We start from the raw sequence: 8,177 nt of genomic DNA on the forward strand, positions 1-8,177 counted from the left end.
ATGCTTTTGTGGCTCCTGGCATGGCGGTTGCAGCCTCTTTTCTAGTATCAAAAATTACCCATCTGCAAATCATCCAGTAGAAATCATGCATGCGCAGACAGAGACCAAAGCAGCTGAGGTCCTTTGTTAGTACAAGCCAAATTCTGCTTGTTGTCCTTCACCAATGCTGGTCTTTCATAGATGGAGTATTGAAAATTGGTTAATACAATAGAGTTCAGAGTCCCTCCGGGACACCCTGGTCCACTCCTCCATCACCCCCTACACCTCAAACCCCTCCCACGGTACCTTCCCGCGCAACCGCAGAAGGTGCAATACCTGCCCCTTTACTTCCCCCCATCTCACCGTCCAAGGGCCCAGACACTCCTTTCAAGTGAAGCAGCACTTCCCTCAATTTAGTATACTGCATTCGCTGCTCCCAATGTGGTCTCCTCTACATTGGAGAAACCAAACGCAGACTGGGTGACCGCTTTGCAGAACACCTTCGGTCTGTCCACAAGCACGACCCAGACCTCCTTGTCGCTTGCCATTTCAACACACCACCCCGCTCTCATGCCCACATGTCCGTCCTTGGCCTGCTGCAATGTTCCAGTGAAGCTCAACACAAACGGGAGGAACAGCACCTCATCTTCCAATTAGGCACTTTACAGCCTTCCGGACTTAACACTGAGTTCAACAACTTCAGATCATGAACTCTCTCCTCCATCCTCACACCTTTTTGATCCCCTTTTTTCTAATAATAATTATTATATATATATATATTTTATATATTTTTTTTCTTTTCCTACCTATTTCTATTATTATATTTAAAATTTATTTCCATCCGTTGTTTTATCTCCACCTTTTAGCCTATTTTGATCTCTTCCCCCCCCCACAACCCGGGCCATCTGTCACTTGCTCATCCTGCTTTCTACTCTTAATGTCACCATTAGCACATCCTTTAGCTAATACACCACCGTCAACACCCCTTTGACCTTTTGTTTATGACATCTTTGGCACTCTCTCCTTTGCCTCCACCTATCACTGGCCCTCTATCCAGCTCCACCTGTCCCACCCCCCTTAAAGAGTTTATATTTCACCACATTTCTATTTCTCTTTAGTTCTGATGAAGAGTCATACAGACTCGAAATGTTAACTCTGTCATCCTCTCCACAGATGCTGTCAGACCTGCTGAGTTTTTCCAGCAATTTTTGTTTTTGTTACAGAGTTCAATTATGGCTGCAATCCCAACAATCTAAACACATCCTATGAAAGTTCAATTTAACTCCAAAAAACCTGTTTGGGCAATGAACAAAAACAAACAAAAGTTATTTGGAAACACAACAATATAGCCTATTATGGTGGATTTTGTTTCTTGTTTTGATTCTTTTAATTGCATTTCATTGTGCTATTTTGGCAATTGCACATGCAATTGGTCATTGACGATCAGTCTAAATTAAACTAAATCAGTAATTAACAGTTTGTAAAGTACATAAATGACAAAATTTGAAGGTTATTGGTCATGGTACTTCCCAAGTAAAGGTTTCGCCTCGTTTATGGTACGTTAAAGAGCAGCATTTCACACTGGAAAGCCTTAAAAACTCCAGGTAAAATATATCTCTGCTCGCAACTAATCACTGACTAAAATAAGCTGATCTTTTATGCAGCCATGTAACCTGTAGACCTTTGCAAGCAGCAAAGGATAATATTCAGTGCTATTTTATTTGAGAACTTGGCTACATATTTTCCAGTTAACAGGCTTGGCATGCACAGTTGGCATGGTATTTAACTATGATAAAATATGTACTTCAAAATGTAAACACTGTACATCAAGCCTTCAACTGGGAGATATACTGGATGCCAGTACACTCCAAAAAAGAAAATTATCACCATAATTCTAATTTTAAGCATGTGCTGAAATCTTCAGTTAAATGTCTGCAGTCTGGCAAATTCTGATGTATTTTTAAAAATCTGCTTTTACAGAAGTTATTTAATATACTAGTGTCTTTAACTAACTCTGGATGCCCCAAAGTACTTCAGAACCAATGTGTGCTTTTTAAGTATAGTCACTTATTACACGAAAATGCAATAACAACGCAGTCTTGAATAGAAAAATGATATTTCTCCACTCCGGAACTGAGATGTGAGATAAGTGGAACATCCTTTAAGTTGATGAACTTCTGTAAAATTAAGCAGCCAAACATGTCAAATTGGATCCAATTTCTAAATGCAGAAATAATTTTCCTCAAAACGCAAATATGTGAACGACAGCAAGTGGCAGGATTTAACACAGGCAAATTCTAATGTCAAACTGGAATACGTCTTTCTAAAACTTAGTAATATGAAAGTATAAATAGATTTCAGTTAAAAACCAATTAAGTCTCTTAATTTAGTTAGAGAAGTAGTGCTTGGGTACAGAGTGGAATTTCCAGCTTGTCAAGTATCAAAAGAATCCCGAATGACCGTTCTTCAAATGTTGAGCCTCAAATAGCAAGATTCAAAGCATTAATGAGGAGAGGCAAAAATCTGAGTCAAGCCAAGCTCAATTCTATCTTCAAGGTTCAATGCTTATACACAATGCACAATGATTTTCCAGCAAGAGTCACCAGACGGCAATCAGAATAGGAACATTAGAAGATTCTTCCTCTTTTGAGACATATTGCAGCATTACTGGCAAGGTTAGCAGTGCCACACCATGTAATGTATTTAACATAGGGCTACTGAGGTGAACAGTAATGTCAAAGTGAGATGATTTATAGGTGGATGCACAATTATTAAATATCAATTGCAATGTGTTTAAAACAAACCAAATAAAATATCTCAATGGGTTCTTGTCAAATTTTGGTAGCTTGCCTGAAGTCCTTTCTCTGTTTGCCAGTTTATGAAATTTGGCAGGCTAAACAACAAAGACAAATCTGATTCTGTCTTCATTCAACATAATTGTTTGTAGCAGCACTACATTTGACAATTTATTACTCTCAAATGTAGTAAAATAAGATAACTGTTTGACTCCTCCGAATTGAACTGTGTTTTCTTAGGTAATCTCAAACAATCTTGGTCAATGAAAGAGAAATTCAGTCAGGATTCAAGCTCAGTTGCTATCCAGTGATCCCTACTGTAAAGGGTGTTTGCGTGGAAAGGATTAAATGCCCAACACTATAAACAAGGTTGGTGGTCCCATTAAACTGGAAATAGGCAACATTACTTATTGCCTCTAATCCACAGAGGAAACAAGGCAAGATCCAGTGCTAGGTACAATGAACATAGCTCTTATTCATCCAAGTTTGGAAAACTTTACTGTCTATTCATACAGTCTTGAAGGAGTCAGATTTGCTAGTATTGTTCTTGTTCCTAAACTGTTTAGGCACAATCCAGAGGCAATAATTACTGGCCTTGAAAAGTACAACGCAAATTTTGAATGTATTTAATCTAACAGCACCTAAGAATGTATTGAAAACTTCAGCAATTTCAGCTAGCTACATGTACTACTTCCCAGATTTCAAAGCCAGCATACAATTCCCCAAACTAATTTATTTCTACATCCTTGCCAGCACTTCTACCATCAACCCTTGCAAAGCAGAAACCTATTTTGTGCTTGGAGGACATGAATTCAGTATTTTTAAAAAGGGATCACATATTCAATTCCTATATGGTCCTGCAACAAAGCAAAAAAAATTATATTCCTGTTTAAATGCTATGCGGGCCAAGTTCACAACTAGTTTTCATAACACCTCGCAGTGTATGCCATTAGACTTTTTCTTGCATGTTTCTATTCAAATAATGTAACTTGCTGAAAGTGTGAGCTGATAAAGGCATGGTGAGGGCAATGGGGGAAATCAGTCTGTGTTCACTAAGATCCAAACAGTCTATGTCCATAACCAATAAGATGTAAGAATTGAGAAAGACACACGAATGATGGAGAGTGAATTCAATGCCAAATCAGATACACAAACAGAGCTGGAGAAGGAAAGAAAGATGAGAGAGAGACCGTGAGAGAAAACAACATTTTAAAAAGTTTGGGAGTTTAAATCTTCAAGATGACTTCATTGCATGCAGGAATAAGGCCTAACTGTTTAAACTGTTCTCTTTCTGGGGTGGAGGGTTTGTTTGGCAATCATTAACAGTGACCATGTTCTCAAAGGGTGTTTACGCTGCTAATTATGAGCTCCTTCTATTGCAAATGATATCTAATGATCAATAAATGCGCAAATCCAACAAGCTCTTAAAAATAACCTGAAGGCTAAGGGCAAGATTCTGCTTCTATGAAGTAAAGCCTGGGAACCATGTAAATCGACCAGCAAGATCTGGAGATTTGCAACTCAGTATATCTCTTACCCTGGAATGTGTGTATTAAAATGATGGGCATCATGAACTCGCCACTCTTTTCCCAGGGAGGTATGCACATTGATCAAATAGTACTTTATAAGTAAAATTTAAAACAAGAAATTACATGCCCTAGAAGGGATGTCTTCAGGTGAAGCTATAACTGGGGCTGCTCCTCTCCTGAAAATTCAAAATATAACTAGTCACCTAAAGTCTCTGCACATTCTCACCTATGTTCACACAATCCAAGAGCTTTACCTGAGGGTAACTGCTTTGTCATCATGTACCCATTAAATACTGAGGAAGTCTACACACTATTTAGACAGATTATAACCGTAGCCACAAAAACTCCATGTCATTTTACATGAGGGAATGGTGGATGGCCTAAAAAAAGAGATTTCCTAGCAATACCACACATTTTGTAATGATGTGAAGCAAAAATGATTATGCATCAATATCAAATATCCAGGACCATCTGACAATTAAACTGCTAAACTAATAGTATTTCAGTTTCAGGCAATGGCAAGAGATAAAAAAACTTTCCAGTTGGAAATCACTTGAAGCATGACTGCAATCAATGCAAAAAAAAACAAGGTCCCAGGATGAGCTGCCTGAGAATTCTTTAGGCTTAATTTTACATGGGCCACTAGAGGGCCACTAACCCTAGTTAAGATGCAAAACTAGAAATAAAGAACAAACTCCACATCAAGCTGATCAGTTATCAACATCTGCAGAACATCAGCAACCCAATCAATGCCTGATGCCAGAACTGGATTCACTTATGTAAAGCTGCTCACCAAGTCACTTACTTGGTTTGCAGCACATATCATCGAGACACACAAAAGCAGCAATACATTTGAAGTACTGTTCATAATTGCAAACGCAGCAAGTTCACATGGTATTAAAACAAACTTATAGAACAGAATACAATAAATAAGCTGTAGATCAACAGAACACAATTAATACAATATTTCACACTTTTGATTTAAAAAAGATATCACCAGCTGAGTTGGGGGCCCTTCACATATAAAACACCAAGTCCAGTTTGCATTAATCCTTAAGATAATTATACTTGTTTACTAACTCCAAGGTAGGTTTTGGCTCATACAATATTGAAAGGAGTTCCTCAGCAACACATTTTTTCTCCTCCTCTCCTGAAGACAGCAGGGCATACTGATATTATTCCATGGCCAACAGCAAAGCTAACAGTCTCTGTTACCTCAAGCAGATATTAAATGCCTTAGGTTGGTAGCAAGTACTGTACTGAAAGTCTTTCTACTTGTGAGCTTTCACTGAGGCTGCCCTACCTAGCATCTGTAAACAAGTGCTTCCACCTGGATTGCTAAATAGCAATCGATACTCGGAATCCTGCTGCTTCCACTCCATAGCCAGTCTAGCCACACACAAATGCACACAAGATCAACTCTAATGGCCAGTTGTGGTTCCAGCTGAGGTCACTAACACAGTATTAACAAATGATTCTTTCTTAATAAAGGATAGGAAAAAGTCAGGTATGAGAATTTTGTATATAGACGCGAAAAAAATGAATGTTAAAATTGGACGAACTGCTTATACAATAAGGGAATCAAGTCAGAAAACGTTTCTCTGCCTACTTGCAAGTATCACAACCCCAAATATTCTATTTACGGCCAATTAATTGTTTGGTTTAATCAAAAAAAATATTCGCAGTGTATTCAAAACGATCAAGACATGTGTCATCTGTAAGGCTACTGCCATGTTTTAACAAAATATGCTTAATTATATAACTATCAAGATAGGCTACGCAAACGCACCAATGAAGGTACAAACGTTGATTTGAAAACTGAAACCATAACTTAAATGTGATAAATACATCACTGCGTTTTCTGAATACCGAACCATACACCGAGTAGGTGCCATCTTAACAACGCACAAATACTGACCGGCAAAAGAAAGTAATAACCAATATCATGAACATTCACTGAATACTCCTGTTACAGATAGACTGGTGCGTGCATGCATCCGAAAGGCTGATTCTGAATGAGTGAGGTGGCACCCGGCAACAGCTCATGGAAGGGGGCGGGGGGAGAAAGAAGAAAGACAGCCAACTAACACAACCCACACCTTGGTTAAAAAACACAGTGAAAAGGCTAAAGTGAAGTGAATTCAAAGCAAAATTAAACTCAACTACATAAGATAAAGTGGTGAGCGGCGCTGCTGATCCAGTTGGGAAAAGCGAGAGTGATGGGGACCGTTAGCCCAGCAGTGGGAATGGCATGAGTTTAGGGAACATTCGGCTTTCTTACCTTTGCTGTGGTAGCTGAAACTTCTCCTGCTCTTGTTGGCTTTATTCAGGGCTCGGAGCTGCCACTCGAACGCAAGTGAAAATGATACATTGGCTGTGGAACCTTCTGTTTCCTGTTCGCCTTCCAATTCCGTCTGCCCACGTGACCCTCGGCGCGCGCCCTAACCGCGCTCGACCTCCTTGTGCGCGCGGGCCCAGCGGGCTGAATGCGCGCGCGCGCTGCAGCCTGACGGCCGGGGGAGGGAGGAGTGTGGCTCTGCTCTTCCAGCTGCAGTTTTCAGTCCAGCTGAGTACAGTGTTGTACTCGACTTTTCACAGCTTCAGGAAAAGGATGGGGATCGAGAATGATTCGTTCAATGTGTGCAAGAGAGGGTCTATTTTTTTCCCTCTCTTTCTAACAAAAGTATCCAATATAAAACGGCACAACTGTCGTCAACAAGTTCTGTAATTAAAAATCAGCAAGGGTGAGGCGTGTTACTTGGCACCGTTGAACCCACATATCCTTATCCACCCTCTCAATGACGAACAAAATGCATAAGATAGGTGGGAGGGATAGCAAGGAGGTTATGTTGAATTTGTATAAGTGACTAGTTTGGCCTCAGCTAGAGCGTTGTGACTTTAGGAAAGACGTGAAGGCATTAGAGAAGGTGCAGAAAAGATTCACGAGAATGGTTCCGGGGAAGAGGAACTTCAGTTATGAAGATAGATTGGAGAAGTTAGGACTGTTTTCCTTGGAGGAAAGAAGGCTGAGAGGAGATTTTGTAGAGGTATTCAAAATTATGTGAGGTCTGGACAGAGTAGATAGGGGAAAATGTTCCCATTCGTGAAAGGATTGAGCATGAGGGGCACAGACTTAATTAGTAGAAGAAGCAAAAGTGACATGAAGAGAAACTTTTTTATGCAGCGAGTGGCTAGGTTTTGAAATACACTGCCTGAGTGTTTGGTGGAGGCAGGTTAAATTGAAGCATTCAAAAGTGAATTAGACTAGCATCTGACAAGAAGAATGTGGAAGGAAATGGGGAGAAGATTGGGGAATGGTACTAGGTGAGTCGCCCACCGGAGAGCCGGTACAGATACAGTGGGCCAAATGGCCTCCTTCTGCCCCATAACAATTCTGTGATAGTAAGCATCCACATAAATATACTCCCCTGTCAAGACTGCTTTCTCAGGGGATGTATGCGAATCCATCACTGTATTAAGAGTTACACCTAGAATGCTCATCCTGCTCGGGATTTAAATCTAATTAATTGGTGATCTGTGTTCACACCTACAATTCCTTCAACAACCAGATTAGTTCCTCGTGTTATAAATAATAACAGGAAAAGCTGGAAGTACCCAACAGGCCAGGCAGCTTCTGTGGAGAGAGAAACAGAGTTAATGTTTCAGGTCGATGACCTTTCATCAGAACTTATTGTGTTCTTGCAGCTTCCCTCGTTTGCTGTGCCACTAGATAAGGGCTCACAGGACTCCATGAAGATACTCTTGAGAACTGCTAAAGTTTTGGAACTTTTATTATTTTGGAGCAGATGGTTTAAAGATATGTTTACCTGCTGTTATATGGCTGCTGTTGTGCAATATTTAAATATTCAATAAT

General features: G+C 39.9%; 1 protein-coding gene across 2 annotated transcripts in view; it reads right to left on the minus strand.

Moving 5' to 3' along the window:
• The window catches only part of lpin2 (lipin 2), a 107,736-nt gene extending 100,654 nt beyond the window's left edge, over positions 1–7,082 (minus strand). Inside the window, exon 1 of one of the 2 annotated variants that reach the window (XM_078540633.1) lies at positions 6,585–7,082. The gene's annotated coding sequence lies outside the window, so the exon portion shown is untranslated. The remainder of the gene's footprint in view (positions 1–6,584) is intronic. The other variant, XM_078540632.1, reaches the window with a different exon arrangement.
• Between the last annotated feature and the right edge of the window lie 1,095 nt (positions 7,083–8,177).

The sequence above is a fragment of the Cetorhinus maximus genome, chromosome 4 (assembly GCF_964194155.1).
Source record: "Cetorhinus maximus chromosome 4, sCetMax3.hap1.1, whole genome shotgun sequence".
Lineage (NCBI taxonomy): Eukaryota > Metazoa > Chordata > Chondrichthyes > Lamniformes > Cetorhinidae > Cetorhinus > Cetorhinus maximus.